Source organism: Ailuropoda melanoleuca, chromosome 3, assembly GCF_002007445.2.
Source record: "Ailuropoda melanoleuca isolate Jingjing chromosome 3, ASM200744v2, whole genome shotgun sequence".
Lineage (NCBI taxonomy): Eukaryota > Metazoa > Chordata > Mammalia > Carnivora > Ursidae > Ailuropoda > Ailuropoda melanoleuca.
In genome coordinates, this window is record NC_048220.1 from 105,795,284 (window position 1) to 105,810,856 (window position 15,573).

General features: G+C 53.9%; 1 protein-coding gene across 1 annotated transcript in view; it reads right to left on the bottom strand.

Annotated features, from left to right (window-relative positions):
* The window catches only part of NDST1 (N-deacetylase and N-sulfotransferase 1), a 58,661-nt gene extending 46,308 nt beyond the window's left edge, over nt 1-12,353 (bottom strand). Inside the window, exon 1 of the mRNA XM_034656873.1 lies at nt 12,121-12,353. The gene's annotated coding sequence lies outside the window, so the exon portion shown is untranslated. The remainder of the gene's footprint in view (nt 1-12,120) is intronic.
* Nucleotides 12,354-15,573: the final 3,220 nt, after the last annotated feature.

The following is a 15,573-nucleotide window of genomic DNA, read 5'->3' on the forward strand; positions in this document are numbered from 1 at the left end:
GCTTATCCAGGCCTGCATTTGAAGCCTTGGGTTGCCTGCCATAGGACCACACAATGAGGCACCCCTTAGCCTGTGGCCAGGTCACTGGGCCACACAGGCTAGACCTTCAACTTCCCTGGGCTCAGGTCCTCCCTGTGGGGCCTGACAACCAGAGCACGGGCCTCCCTCCTCCCATGATGACCTGAAATATGTGAAAGTTCTCTGGGCCTGGCCCAGTGACAGGGGGCCTCACCCACACCCAGACACCAGCACCTGTGCCGATCCCCTCTGCCATCTTCTCCGAGGATGGCTCATAAGGCCCTTTCAGCCACGACTACTGAAGAGAACCCAGTAGTTAGCCCACAGAGGGCAAAAGAGAAGCCCAGAGAGGGAAAGGGGCATGTTGACGTCACACAGCATAGCTGCCACCCAGGGGTCCTCCCTACCAGCCCTGGGCTTCATGAGTTAAGACACGGTCCTCAAAACCCGGCTACATAATCCCATGTCTGAACTTCTGGGGAGAGGGCGGTTTTACCTGAGACTGAAGGAACCAAAGATGAGGGACAGAAATCTACATGCAGTTTTTATAAGCTTCCCAGCTTTTTCTTGTAACCAGAATAACCTCTCAGCCAAGACCTCTTCCAGGAGGAGACAGCTTAGGGATGGTCAGGATTTCAACTGAGAGAATGAAACAAACCTTGGATGGACAGACAGCTGGACAAAGGAGCTGATGGAGAAAGTATGCACTCTAGGAACAGAATAAAGCAGAGAAAGGCTCGAAAGAGGGCCCAGTCAAGTAAACACCTGAACTGATGCCACCCCCCTTTCTCCTGTCCCTCCAGGACGCAGAGGTCTGGACTTGGTGCCGTCTGAGGGCTGCTGATCCCTGCCTCTCTCTCCCCCCAAGCTCCTCTGAGCCACCTGGGAGAGCGAAACGTGGGATGGCTGCAGATGAAATGTTCCCCTCCGTGGTGATATCGCAGCGTGGGGACAGCACTTTCGGTGACTGTTTATCCACACCTTAAGAAGCTGTCTGGGTCAGTGGCTAAGCAGCCACAGCTTATCTGGGAGGAGGATTCGAGGGCCACAGGGCAGGCTGATCCAGAGGCCTGGATTAAATGGAACCTTCGCAGCTGGCGGCCACACCTTCGTTCATAAAAGAAACACTTAATTTGCTCCTGCTGTATACACGGCCCTGAGCCTGAGCACAATGCTCTGAGCAGAGTCGAGCCAGCCCCCCCACCCTCCGCCATTCTTAAAGAGCTCACAAAGCAGACAGACCAGGAACAACGCTACATAAAACAGGAGAGAAAGCAGGCTGTGCCGCCAGGATAGGGTTACAAACTCAAACACCTACATGGCCAGAAAGACCAGGTGACTATGCGAAGAACTCAGGCTCCAGGCTTTCTGATCTTCCAAATTTGTGAAGTAAAGCCAGAAATCGGGATTTTTCAGTAAAATCTCTTGGCAATCAGCTCAATTTTCAGCATGCGCTAAGCAGAACCGTGGGGCAGATGTGGCCTGCCAGTCTGTGGCCTCTGCTTTCCTGAAAGGGACATGCTGTGTCACGGGACATGCTGTGAGGCTCAGTGGAAGCCAGCTTCCTGGTAGCTGAGGTCCCCGGGGAGGCTCCCAGGGAGAGAAGGATGGGTGTGGGCTGTGGGATAGGGAGAGAACTCCTGGGAGGGAATCCTGGGGAGGGCAGGCACCACCGCTGGAAACACAGCGGCCGCCATGGATCAAGGGCCCCCTAGCCCACGGGCTGCCTCTCCCCGTCGAGAGGAGTCCCTGTCTCTGTCCCCAAAGCAGGCAAGAGGCATCAGCTCTGTCTGTCCCCAGACAGGTGGCAGGAGGAGGGGCCACCTGCCCAGCAAACCTCCAGATTCAATCACCGGGCGGCAGCATAGCACAGGTTCGATTTCATCCCTGGAGCCTGAGGAACAGGTCAGCTAATGCGACAGCTCCATCAGAGGAAGAGACAATGGAGGACAAAACGAGGTTAAGAATCGTGTCCTGCCTGGCCAGGCCTGGCTGGTTACATAAGCCTGCCTCAGGACAAAGCCACGTTCAAGGCACCAGGGAGGGCCTGGGCTAGAGAGTCCCAGAAACACAGAGAAGGTTCTTCCTCCCTCCCTGTCTACCCCTACTCTCCCGCCTTGCCTTGCAGCTCCTGGAAAGCCCAATACAGAGTACAGAGCCAACGGTAGAGACTAAGATCCCGACAGAAGGCATTTAACAGGATCGCAGAGCTGGGACTAATAGTAAGGGCACAGTTTTACCAAGTGATTACTTTGTATCAGGCACTGGGATAAGCCCTTCACATGGATTATCTTATTTTTTTTAAAACAGCATTTTTTAAAAAGATTTTACTTATTTATTTGTCAGAGGGAGAGAGAGAGAGAGAGAGCACAAGCAGGGGGAGCGGCAGGCAGAGGGAGAAGCAGGCTCCCCGCTGAACAAGGAGCCCGATGCGGAACTTGATCCCAGGACCCTGGGATCATGACCCGAGCCGAAGGTAAACGCTTCACCGACTGAGCCATCCAGGCGTCCCGGATTATCTTAAGAGCCGGTAGCACCATGAGATAACTATGATTATTCAATCCATTTTACAGACAGGCAAACGGAAGCACGGACACAGCCACTTATCCAAGGTCACACAGTTCCTAAGTGGAGGATTCAGAACCCGACACCGGCCTGCGAGACCACAGTCTGAACCGTGGTGCTCTCCTGCCGCCAGCTACCGTCTCCTGGAATACTCTGACTTCGCGGTCTCGTCAGCAACCTGCTCGCTGCAGTGCAGGCTCGTGGCCTCCTGCCCTCCTGTCGGCACTTGGGGGGACACTGAGTCCTCTGACAACCTGATGAAACCTCCAGACTCTCTCTGCAGAAAAAGAATGCAGAGGAATGCCGACACACGGTGGTGCATGATCTCAGGGGCACACAGACTCCTGCACTGGTGAGAATGGATGAGTCAAGACCACAGGATCCACAGGATCAAGAAATATAGGAGGTGGCAGAGGAAGAGGACTCCCCCAAGCCCTTCGGGATGCCTCCTATCTGTAAACATGAAGCCTAAACTCACAGCTGCTTAAGTTCATAGGCGTGGGCACGAAGCCGGGCTCAGGGCCCCGGCATCCCTTCAGGGCTGGGAGAAGCGGAGAAATCACGACATACAATAGCCCTCGCCTCTGCACCCACTGGGTGTGACTCACAGCTCCCAGCTGCTGGGCAGACGGCGCACAGCTGGGCCGTGGCATCTGGACGGGGGTGGCATCACTAAGCATACCAGCCCGGCCTCCTGCCCACCCCCCCAAGTCAGCCCCCGGTGAGCCCACCTCGCTATACACCAGCCCCGGCTTTGTCCTAACTCCACAGCTCTGAGTGTTTCCTAAGGGGACCCCTCCATAGCCCCTGCCCAGCTTCCAGGCCAGCCGGAGCCCAGGCAGTCAGAAGTCAAGACGACAGCCCCTTTGCAAGGCACCAGAAGACTCCAAGGCTCCAGGGCCAAATCTTCTGCTGTCTCACTGCATGGACCTTAAGTAGGCCCCTCCCACCTCTCAGAACCTCAGTTCTACCAATTGTGAAATGGGGAGCCCACCCTATCAAGTCCTTCCCAGCTCAAAGCCCGGAGTATATAAACAGCAGCATGACAAACTTCACGGAGCCCTGGGATCCTGCTTTCAGGAAGTTACATAAACATCCTTCAGAGAAACAAAAGTCAAACCTAAAGACCACTTTTTTTTTTTAAGGATATCAAGAAGCCCTTTTTATAGTCCAACATCCCCCCTCCTATTTCCATTGTTCCAGATATCCTCTCAGGACCTAGAAAACACACTTAGTTTCCGTCTGGGGTCTGGGCTTCTCGCTGTTCTTCCCTTGAACGCTGCCCCGCCTCTCTTTGGCGGCCTTCTCCCCAGGACACACCCGTCTCTGCCCCCAGCATTGCTCTGGGCCACCCTGAGGGCAATGGCTACCCAGACTGCCTGAGATGGGGTGGGGGTGGGGGCAGGGACAGTGTTCGGGAAACAAACCCTTCCCTGGTCAGAACAGAGACAGCTCTCGGTTCTGGTCCCAATCATGACACCGTGTGTGGCCCTGTGTGGGCAAGTCCCTGCTCCTTGGTTCCCCACTGAGAAATGAAGAGGCTCCCACACTGTGTCAGGAAAGCCCTCCAGCTCCTGGGCTCCCTGGGGACACCGGGGTGGAAAAGAACAGCAGGCTAGACAGTGGGCTCTGATCTTGACCCCCATTCTCACCCCTCCTGCTAGAACCAGAGGAGACCCACTCTTCTCTCTGATTTTGTCTCTTGCCCTAGCTGTGGGATCCTGAACTCAGCACTGAGAGAGTCTCTGTGTCCCTCAAATGGCCATCCAGACCACAGGGAGAATGACAGCGTCTGCAGTGAAGGCCCCAATGTGGAGGCTTCAGCCCTAATCACCCCAACACACTCCTATCACCTCTACCAAAACCCAAGTCCCTCATTTGATAGTACATAATTGCTGCATCTTTAAACAAACACTCCAAGACAATCCCCCACCTCCCTTCTTCCAAAGAGATTGTGCTTCTAAGCAGCCCTACAGAAGTCTGTAGAATTCCTAGATCTACCGCCTTATGGCTGTATGGCCTCAGTATTTTCATCTAAAAAATGGTGACAGTAATAGCGCCTGCTTTATAGGGTTATGCCTAGTAAGCACTGATAAGCTCTCAAAAAATGCTGAGTGCCAATTATATGATCGTCATCATTAAAATTATTGAGATGCTTGCCCCACATCAGGCTCCTCTGCTGAGAGCCTGCTTCTTTCTCTCCCACTCCCCCTGCTTGTGTTCCCTCTCTCTCTGGCTGTCTCTCTCTGTCAAATAAATAAAATCTTTAAAAAAAAAATTATTGAGATGCTTAAAACTGCAGGGCTGGTAACAGTTAAGGCCCCTTAGCCCTCTCAGACCACGCCTGACCACTGCAATCACACACACATGCATGTGCCCTCACCCCCCGCACACAGCTTCTCTGAAGCAGGACCCACACTCTGCCTGACTCCAGCCCCAGAACACAGCTGCCTTGTTCCTGACATCCACACTGGCCAAGGGTGGCGAAGTACGCTGAGAGCCCAAGGACAGAAGCATTTTTTTTTTTAATTATCTAACCAGGGGCGCCTGGGTGGCTCAGTCAGTTAAGCAGCTGCCTTTGGCTCAGGTCATGATCCCAGGGTCCTGGGATCAAGCCCCGCATTGGGCTTCCTGCTTCTCCCTCGCCTTCTGCCTGCCGCTCTGCCTACTTGTGCTCGCTTTCTCTCTCTCTGTCAAATACATAAATAAATCATCTTAAAAAAATGATCTAACCAAGTGTTTCTTGAACTTGAGCATGCACCTGAATCACTTGGAGGCTTCTTAAAACAGGCTGCTGGATTCCCTCCTTCCCCACTGATCCCAGTTTTTGATTCAGTAGGTTGGGGGTGGGGCCAGATAATTTGCATCCTCGGCAAGTTCCCAGGTAATGCTGATGCCACTAGTCCAGATAGGAACTTTGAGGACCACTGACTTCACCTGCAGGTGAATCGGGAAGAGCTCTCACGAGTATGCGACGCTAAGACTACTGTGAAAGCACGAGCAGGAGTTGCCTGGACGTAAGGAGAGGAGGAAGGGAATCTGGGCAGAGAGGGAAGCATGAGTGAAGGCCCTGGGATGATGACACTCGTTTCTCCTCACCTGGCCTCTGCCTGGGCAGGTAGCGCAGACCAGAGGTGGCTGCCACTGAGTCATTACAGCAGACCTCTGCTGCCCGCCCGCCACCCAAGACCTGCTCAGACAGGTCGACCCACGGCCGGCCTAGGGGAGATGAGGAGCCCCGCCCTGCCTCTTACAGCCAGGCCTCAGGTGTGCATGAGGCCAGAGTCTCCCAGTGCTGGGATTCTGCTCCACACCTCCAGATACTACCCCCTCCATCCTGGCTGGCTCTGAGTGTTTCCGCACTTCCCGGGCCTCCCAGAACAAGTCAGTGGCAGCTGGCCGGAGCAGCCCCTCCGAAACCAGCCGGCCGTGATGGTCATTCCCCGAGTCGAGTCTGCACCTCCCCAGGCTGAGCCATCCGCTTCGCCAAGCCCTCGCCGCCCCATCTCACAGGGCGGTGACACTAGCGCCTCCCTCCTGCGGCGGCTGGGAGGATGACCTGAGCTCCATGGGCAACAACAGCATCGCCAACTACAACAATAATCCTAATGAAAGCGGACTGAGCCTGCACTCAAGTGCGTTCCCTGCACTATCTTTCTAAATGCTACGCGATGGGGACAATTACTATCCCCTTTGTACAGAGGAAGACACTAAAGAGCTTGCCCAAGGTCTCACGGGTCGGAGATGGCCCGGCAAGGGTCTGAACCCAGACTATCCGGCTCCAGGGCCTAGCTGCCAGCCTCTGCTCTGTCTGTGTCCTACTCACCTGCCTCAAGACCTACCCCAGGGTCGCTCTCCCTGCCATCATCCTGGCCCCGTTCCCAGGCCACAGGGAGCCTAGGCGGGAGGCCTCTGGAGGCTCCAGCCCACGGTGTGCACAGTCTGCAGTATGGGCCCCTCTTCTTGAGGATGGCCACAGGACCTGCCAGCCAGGCAACTTATCTGACACAAGTTTTGGCCACCATTCCACATGGCCACCAGAGAGGAACCTGGGCCTACGAAACTTGAGCACCTCAACCTTGATGAAAGGAGGAAAGAGGAAAAACAGGTGTAACAAAGAGAAGAAACCCTGTCGGGCTTCCTGGATAAGAATGCCAGCTCCCACACCCGACACAAATTGCCCTGACTCTCTGGACCTCGGTTTCCTCTTCCGAACAAGCCTTCTCAGGCTACTAGAACAGAAAGTTCAGGAACTCAAACTCCAAGGATTCTTCCCTCCGTCTCTGAAAGGACAGACCATCCCTGGGTATAAACAATAATAATCCCCACTATTATCCTTGAAGAGCTCTTACTGACGGGGCTCTTACTCTGGGTAAGGCATCGATATGTTCAACTCTTTTAGCAAAACAGGACGATTACTATCCTCATTTTGCAGTTGAGAAAACCAATGCCCAAAAGGAATTTAAGATTGAGGTAATTTGCTCCAGATCTCACAGCTAATGGTGGCAGAGCTGGGATTCGAACCCACAACTTTTGACTCCACTCTGCAATGCCACCCACCCTCACTGTGTAGAAATGGCCCGCATGCAGGGCCTGCCTCCAAAGCATGGAGCCTAGAAGAAATGAGACGTGTCCTTAAGAAATCAGAATTCAAAGCCAGGTGTGCCAAGGGCCCAGCGACGGGACCATATAACAGACTCTGCCCATGTAAAAGCAGGGAGCAGGCAATGCCAGCTCTGTGGCATTGGGAATGACTGTATGGAAGAGGTAACACTGGAGCTGGGCCCTGGTTGGGGAGAACTGGGGGGGGTGGCTGTGGTGAGGGGACATGACCGGCGGGCCACATCCTCACCAGGGGCAGAGATGCACAGGCAGGAAAGGATGGGCGCATGCAGGGAAGGAAAAGAGGCAGGTTCTTCTTGAGGGCTGAGGGGGGAATGGGAGATGGGGCACAGGGTCACATCGTGGGCTATACCCCAGACCTTGCCCTCAAATAAATAAATGCTCTTTTGCTATGTATATTTTAAAGTTAGATTAATCCAATCTGTATCAAGAAATAGAACAGGTAGAAATAGAAAGGGCTAGGAGGCAACTTAATATAAACTCCCCTCCATCTAGAAAAGAGCTTTGGTTCCCTCTGTGTCTCCTTTGGTGGCAGACTGGCTCTGGCCCAGAGGCCACACAGTCCTAGACATTCCTGTCCATCCCTTCTACCAGGCTCCAAGGCTCCAAGCTGAAGCTCATGGGCAGAACTTTCTAACAGCCCCACAGGCAGGATAAAGTGCCTCTGATGATGACGACCCCACCCGCCGGCCAGGACACCCTGCTTTAACCTTTACTGCAGGGAAGGAGGGGGACGGTCCTGCCCCCACCCACGCCCTCCCTCTCCTCATTTTCAAACCCACGAGCCCTTTCCTCCAACTCCTACTGATTCAGACTGATTCATGATTCAGCCTTCTTTCCACACATTTGAGGAAAGAGACACTGAACCCATTTCACAGACTGGGAAATGGAAAGCAGAAGGTTCCAGTCCTCTGTGAAACCACAGTTCCCAGCAGCTTGGGCTCCGGCAGCTGATCCAGACGTCCCGAGGGGCCCCTGGAAGGTCAGCTGTGCTGAGTGTATTCCACGGGGTAAGGACTCTCCCAGGCAGAGAACTGCAGGCCAGGCAAGTATGGGGAACTTCCCAAGAAGCACGGGAAGGGGCAGCCCTGAAGAGCTATGAGAAAAACGGGGTGGAAGTGGGCTGAGCAACACCCCAACTGCTGAGATTCTCGAGAGAAAAGGGAACTGAGAGCGGTCACCCAGGCCTGACCCTTCTGGTACACGCCCTCGGCACCCTCTCCCCCTCTCCGATCTCACTGCATACCTTTAGCAATGGAGACTTTCCCTCCTCCCCAGGCGTCCTATTCCCCCCATCCTATTCCCCAGCCCCCTATCACCCTTGGTGCTGTCTCTGGCCTCCGGAGGCACAGGACAAGGCTGTGCCCTCTGCCCACAGAGAGCCCTGCAGGGGTTCAAAAGTGGTGACACTGCCACTTAAGGGTCCTTCCCCAAACCTTCGGTCACCGTAATGATCCCAATCCCCAAGGCAGCTACCAAGTCCTGCAGATTCCTCCTCCTTTCCTCAGCCCCATGGCCTGCGTCAGGCTTTGGTCAGCTCTCCGCTGGACCACAATTTACCATCACCTCTGAGCGGGTCGCAACGCCACCTGTCTTGCCATCATCTTTGGCCAAATGACCTCTGAGAGGAACAGCACACTAGGGCAGAAACAGTTCTGGCCTGCGTTCCAGTACAGCTCTGCAAGTGACTCAACCCCTCTGAGCCTCCATTTCCCCATCTGAAAATGGGGCAGGGGTGGCGGTTCCCAGCGGCAGCAGCTACTTTGCAGGGGTATTGTGAGATTTCAGTGGAGCGTCTGTAAGGAGCCTGGCACGAGACACAGTAACAGGCATCGACTCAACGAGCTGCTTACAACCCTCTGTCCTCGCCACCAGCTACAGAATAAAATCCAAACTCCTAAGCAGGATGATGCAAACACCCCATAACCCAATCTTGCCTCCCACTGCCCCCCTTCCCCTACCCTGCATCCTCACAAACACTTCCTCCCCCAGGAAGCCCTGCGATGTTAACAACCAAAAGAGCTTTTCCCCTCTACTGACCTTCCAAAACCCATCTATCACTGACCACGTCCTGCCTCTTTACCATCACAGACCCAGATCCTCATCTTCCCTCCCCCATCAGACCAGCAGCCTCTCCACTGAGAAACAAGCAGCACCTCACCCCATTTCATTTCCCCATCACCCCACTCTGCAGACAGTTTCCATACATATTTAACAAATTACCCTAATGTTCCATTTCACGTAAAGCACGTCCAAGTCCTCCAAACAGTTCAGATATTTCAAGCCATACCCCAAAGCAAATTCCAAGCCGGCAGAAGTCTGCCCAATCTCTAGGGACTTGCAGGCCTGGCTTTGGTCCCAAAGTATGGAAGACAGGTCGAGCAGGCCCAACGCCCAGGGCAGACAGAGCTCAGGGCTGCTGAGACTAGAGCCCATTGCTACGTTTCTCAGTTTCAGAGTCTCTCAGTTGGCTGCTGGGCCAACCCCCGGTCTATGGTCCCATAATTGACCACATCCTCAACTTGCGATTTAAAACTGTTTCTTGCATGCCCCTTGTTGACAAGAGGTTCACTATCCCTCTTTCCTTGCTTACTGGCTCCATCCCTTCACCTGTTGATTCTCCCTGAGGCCTCTCTTCCTGTTCTGATCATGACGGTAAGGACCAGCTGGCCACATGCCACGGGTCATCTCCATTCCTCAGGACTCCTTTCAGCCATCCAGCCCCTCCACTCATTGCCCCACATTTCTGAGTCCCCTCAAAGTCCAGCTAGTAGTGGAATTTCCACTCTTGTTCCTACAGGCTAACAGTGATCTGTCAGCCCAAGAGGGCCCCCTGTTCGTGAAGTCTAGCAAAGGCCTACAGACCCTGCAAATCCCAGATACAGTGCTGGCACAGCCCTCAGGGCAGCTAGAACAGTAATGCACAAACTCACATCTCCTAAGAACTTTTGTTACCTACCCCACTCCACTGCTTTAAGATGTCATTTACTACCTAGCAAGTTGGTTTCCATTAAAAAAAAAAATTACTGACGTCCCACAATCAGAGCCTGATCAGCAGTCATGAGATGGTATCCCCACTAAAAGATTGGGCCAGCACACATTAAAGCCAGTGGGAGTCTGGGACACCCCACACATTCACTCACGGGCCTACACGCGTCCCAGGCTCAGAAACCCCATCACACATTCATTTTCCAATAGGATTCTGTAATCCTGACACTGGTTCAAAGTCCACCCACCATGACTGTCTTCAGGGACTTTTGGGGTTGAAGCACCTAGAACAGCGCATTAGTTTATCAATAAGGACCCTACTGGTGATTCACACAAGAGGACACCTGGGATAGAAATCCCTTGGCCTTCTGTCTCCTGTCGCCCCAAGGGCTCCACTTCTTGGCCCTACCTCTGCCCCCTGCTGATCCGAAAGTGACCTGGTCTGAATGGAGATGAAAGGCTCTGCCGTCCCCTGGGTGCTGGAGAGGGGCCTGTTGACAAAGCCACCAGCTGTCCCTAGCTGGAGCCAGGGAGACCGGCTCCTCCCTGCACCACCCGCACTGGGAGAGCATTCCTGCCACGGACCCAGCCAGCAACAGAAGTCGGACCATCGCAGAGCTCCAGGCCCGGGAGCCAGTGGACTTCCCTTCTGCTCCAGCTGCCCGCAATAACAAGAGCCAGGGCACCAGATCTCACCCTGCACCAGTACCAGGCAGAAGGAGCATCACCTAGGGGTAATGGGAATGGGGAAAGTGGACAAGTGTCCTCATAATTTGAACTGAAAATGACACCGTGAGCTCAGTCACAGCAGGACCTTCTAGAGCTCTGTAGCTGAGACTCAGGCTGGGGGAGGAGAGTGAAATCCAAGCTCCACCACTTCCCACCTGTGTGACCTTCACCGCGCTGTGCCTCAGTTGCGCCCTTGATGAGATGCGGTTAATAGCAAAGAGGGAGAATTGAGTAAAATAATGTATGTAAAGCAATTAGCCCAGTGCCTGGCACACAGTACACAGGCAGTAAATACTTGTTGAATATAAACATGCCACCCTTTACTGAGGTACCACAGGTTCTCATTTCACCCTTATTCTAGAAGATACCATATTTTCCCCATTTTACAGGTAAGGAAACTGAGGTGAGGGGAAGGTAAGGAACCAGCCCAGGGCCACAGAGCGGGTAAGCGACAGACACCCAGGGCACTCTGCACCTCAGACCAGGGGGCAGTACTGCCCGAGGCCATTCTGAATGACTGGGGGTTGGCGGGGAGGAGCACAGCGCTGGGGCTGGACGGGGGGTGGGGTTCGGGATCTCCTAGGCCTGGCGTGGCTCCTAGTTGACCCGTGTGCTCGAATCCGGGAAAGCAGAGCCAGGAGGCCAGTCCCCAGACTCCCGGCCTGTCCCAGAGCCCACGCGTCCACCGGCGCCCCCTCCTCACCCCGTCCCAGGGTGTTAAAGAGCAGCGTACAAAACGGAGTCTCCTTGCTCCGAGAACCGGAGGGAGGAAGGGAGTTAGAGACCAGGCCGCGCACAGTCCCGAGAAAACCGGTCCGGCTGCCTTCCCCAGCCCCGAGCGGGGACCCGGCCTCTAACCCCCCTCCCTTGTCGCCGGCCGCCACCCGCCGCTCCCACCCCCGCTCCACGCCGCAGCCGCCGCCACCGCCCGCTCCGCCTCCCGCCCGCTGTCCCCCTCCCCCTCCCGCCCTGTGCCCAGCCCCCAGTCCTGGCCCCCGGCACTGCGCTGGGGCAGCTCGCAGTAACCCCCCCACCCGCCTCGCGGTCCCGCGGCGGGAAGGTGGGGGTCTCCCCAAAGACTGGAAGTTGGGGCGCGCTGCCCCGCGCCCCGCAGGCCGGTCGGGCACAGAGGGGCGAGCCCGCGCGCCAAGGGCCCCCGGCCCGTCTCCCCTTCACCTCGCCCGCCGCGGCGCCTACCTCCCCGAATCGCGGCCGTGGGAGCGGGGTTCGATCCCGTGATGGAGCGTGGGTGCCCGCCCAAGATCAGCTCCGGAGGCCCGGGCGGCCGGCGGGCGTGCAGCGAGCGCCCCGGGGCGGGGGCCGGGGCGGGACCGGGCACCGCTATCGGGGCTGGATTTCTCGGCTTCCACCCGGATTCTCCCTCGGCTCTCCCGGCCGATTCGGTGCTGCTCGGCGACCACGTGACGCGGGCTGCCTTTGACCCCTGTCTCCGAACGGGTAGGGGGCGGGGGCCAGAGGGGGTGTCAGATGCGGGTCCCATGAGGGCCCCGGGCGGCTGCCGAGCGTCCGGGAGGCGGTGACCCCCGGGAAAACAAAGCCCGGGGGGAAGCCAACAAGTTATTCGAGGTCAAAGAGGGAACAGTGCTGGGGGTCGGGGAGGCTTCTGAGAAAATGAGGGAGACAAAGACCCGCGCCCACCGCGCCTCCGGGGGCCCCGGGAAGCGCCCTGGCCGGGGCCGAGGGGGGCCTCCCGGCTGCGCCGCAGCTGGGCTTATGACAACCCTCCAGGACCTCCCCTGAGGGCTCCCCCGACAACCAGGTCTCTGCCAGAGTGACCCCTCCTGCGCTCCTGGGCAGGCCTTCCCCACCCCACCCCACCCCACCCCACCTTTGCCCTGACTCTCAAAAACCCCTTTATTTCCTTTATTGTGATTATCTGGTTCATTTACTGGTCTCATTGTTTACTAGAATGTCATCTCCCCCAACAAGTTGTTCCCAGCTGAATCCCCAGCGCCTGGCCCAGAACTGGCAGATGAAGGGGTGGAAGACCTTTACAGATTTCTTCTCCCACTGAGCCTCAGTTTCCCATCCTTGGTGTCATTTCAACCATCTCAAGGACCCTGCAAGTTAGGCAAGACTATAGTGGCTGTCCTCATTAAATGGATGGGGACAATGAGGCCCCGAGAGATGCGATGATTTCTGGGAGTTTCATAGAGAGCTGAGTGGAGTGTGTGCTCAAATCTGACTGCTCTAGGCAGAGGGGCTNGGGTCTGCTCCAACCTTTTGGAATCTATCCCAACAGCAATAGGCTAGTCATTGCTGGGGACTAAAAATGCAGGACTGAACCAATGCTGATGACCTGTCAGCAAGGGAACATAATAGAAGTGTGAGCTTTGTGCCCCATCCTTCCCCCGTGGGGAGCACCAGACCTGAGGAGACTCGCATCCTCAGAGTTGTACAGAATGTGTGAGGGAAGACACTGTGTGTCAGAAGAACACCCCCAAACACACCGTGGCTCTCATCTACTCCTTCTGTACTTTCCATACTCTGCTCTAAATGTGTGGGGTAAAAATATAACTAAGACCCAGACATCATGCAGGTTGAAGAGAGAGGAAACTAACAGATAATTATAGAACAGCCAAGGAAAAGTAACTATGCGTCCTCCTCAAGAGTGAAGGATTTATCTGCTTTCTCAGGCACCCTTGCTATTGGTCAAAACTGAATCTCAAATAACATTCAGGGAAGCCTTTGGCTCAGATATCAGTGTAAGGTGGACAGGCTGGCAGAAACTCAGTGATGCAAGGAGCCCTGGCTGTCTAATAGTTCCATCCCTTTGTATCGTGAGCCCAGAGGGTGCCGCTCCTCAGAAGCCGGGCCTGATTTCTACTGGCCAGGAGAACTGCTCACAGTAGGGGAACCAGTGTTGCTGTGGAATGATTTGTGTATCACATTTAAAATCACAGGTCACTATCCCGAGTGTGCAAAACTGAAAGCAAGATTCTGTGTCTGTTCCTAAGCTATCAAGCTCCCATTCTTCTCAGTAAGGTCAAGCTTCTTCTTGCCAATTTTGGATACCCAGGTGGTATCTAAGTGTTGGTGGCTGGGCCCTGTGGTTGGAGTGGCAGTGGCGAGGTGAGTGACAGGTCTGTGGACATTCCTGCCATTGGAGGAGGTGGGCCCCTCTCCCACTGTCATTCGATACTGGTTCTGTACCTGCTGCATTCAGTCCATGGGCCAAGCACGAAATACGAAGAAGTCAAAATCCTTGCCCTATGAACCCGAGCTCTAAAGGAAGGAGAGACACTAAACAAATCACCACACAACTATCGAGCTATAAATCAAGAGCTCCTATAAAGTAATGGTATTTGGTATATCTGTTGACTTTGCCCAGCCAGATACCTGACCCTCACAAGCCCTTTACAAATGGTCACTGAATATGAACTCATGCACAGGTCAACTGGTGACTGAGAGAGGACAAGAGTTATAGAGTAACCCCAAATGATGCAATGTAGTTTCTTTTACCAGGAGAAGGAGACATGAGTTCAAGTTTTAAATGAAACAGAATTAAAAAGGTGAGAGTTTGCTGGATGTGGACTATTGATCTTTTCCCTTCTTATCGGTTATATGTAAACACCTCTTTTTACCACTGGCTGTGTGAGGAGCCACTGAGAACAACAATGTTTAGAGACTTCATTTCCTGGATTCTAATTGGAGCCTGCAGTGTCTGTCCAGCTGTGTAAATACAGGGCAGAGACCAGGACCAACCTCACTTTCCCCACCTCTGTAGGGTCTAAAGAAACTCCAGGATAAGAACCCACTTGTCCTCCTTTCCTAGTGGACAGAATTGGTCTCTAAACAGTTCCCTAAGTGGAATGCCTTGTAGGTCAAGAAAAGTTAAACTCCAAAAGAACCAAACAGCAGGAATAAGGAGAACTCATTCTCTCTTTGCCAACACACCGTTTTAGAAAATTCAGTTGGGACTTCCAGACAGGACTGAGACCAAAGAAGAGAGTGAGGCATTCCACTTAAGGGAAAAACTGCCAAATTCTTGGTAATCATATAAATAACACACTTTATTTGAACACAGTATTTTTTTTAAAAATCAGTATTATTGCAAACAAATCAATGAGGGAAATGGCACCATTTCATCCTTTTGATGGCTGAGTAATATTCCATTGTGTATCTATATCACAATTTCCTTATCCATTCATCTGTTGATGGACATCTGAGCTTGGATGGAAATGGAGGGTGTTATGCTAAGCCAAATAAATCAATCAAAGAAAGGCAATTAACATATGGTTTCACTAATATGTGGAACTGAAGAAACAAAACAGAGGATCATAGGACCATATGCACCCCAATGTTCATAGCAGCTTTGTCCACAATAGCTAAATCGTGGAAGGAGCCGAGATGCCCTTCAACAGATGACTGGATTAAGAAGTTGTGGTCCATATATACAATGGAATATTACTCAGCTATCAGAAAGAACGAATTCTCAACATTTGCTGCAACATGGACGGCACTGGAGGAGATAATGCTAAGTGAAATAAGTCAAGCAGAGAAAGACAATTATCATATGATTTCTCTCATCTATGGAACATAAGAACTAGGAGGATCGGTAGGGGAAGAAAGGGATAAAGAAAAGGGGGGTAATCAGAAGGGGGAATGAAACATGAGAGACTATGGACT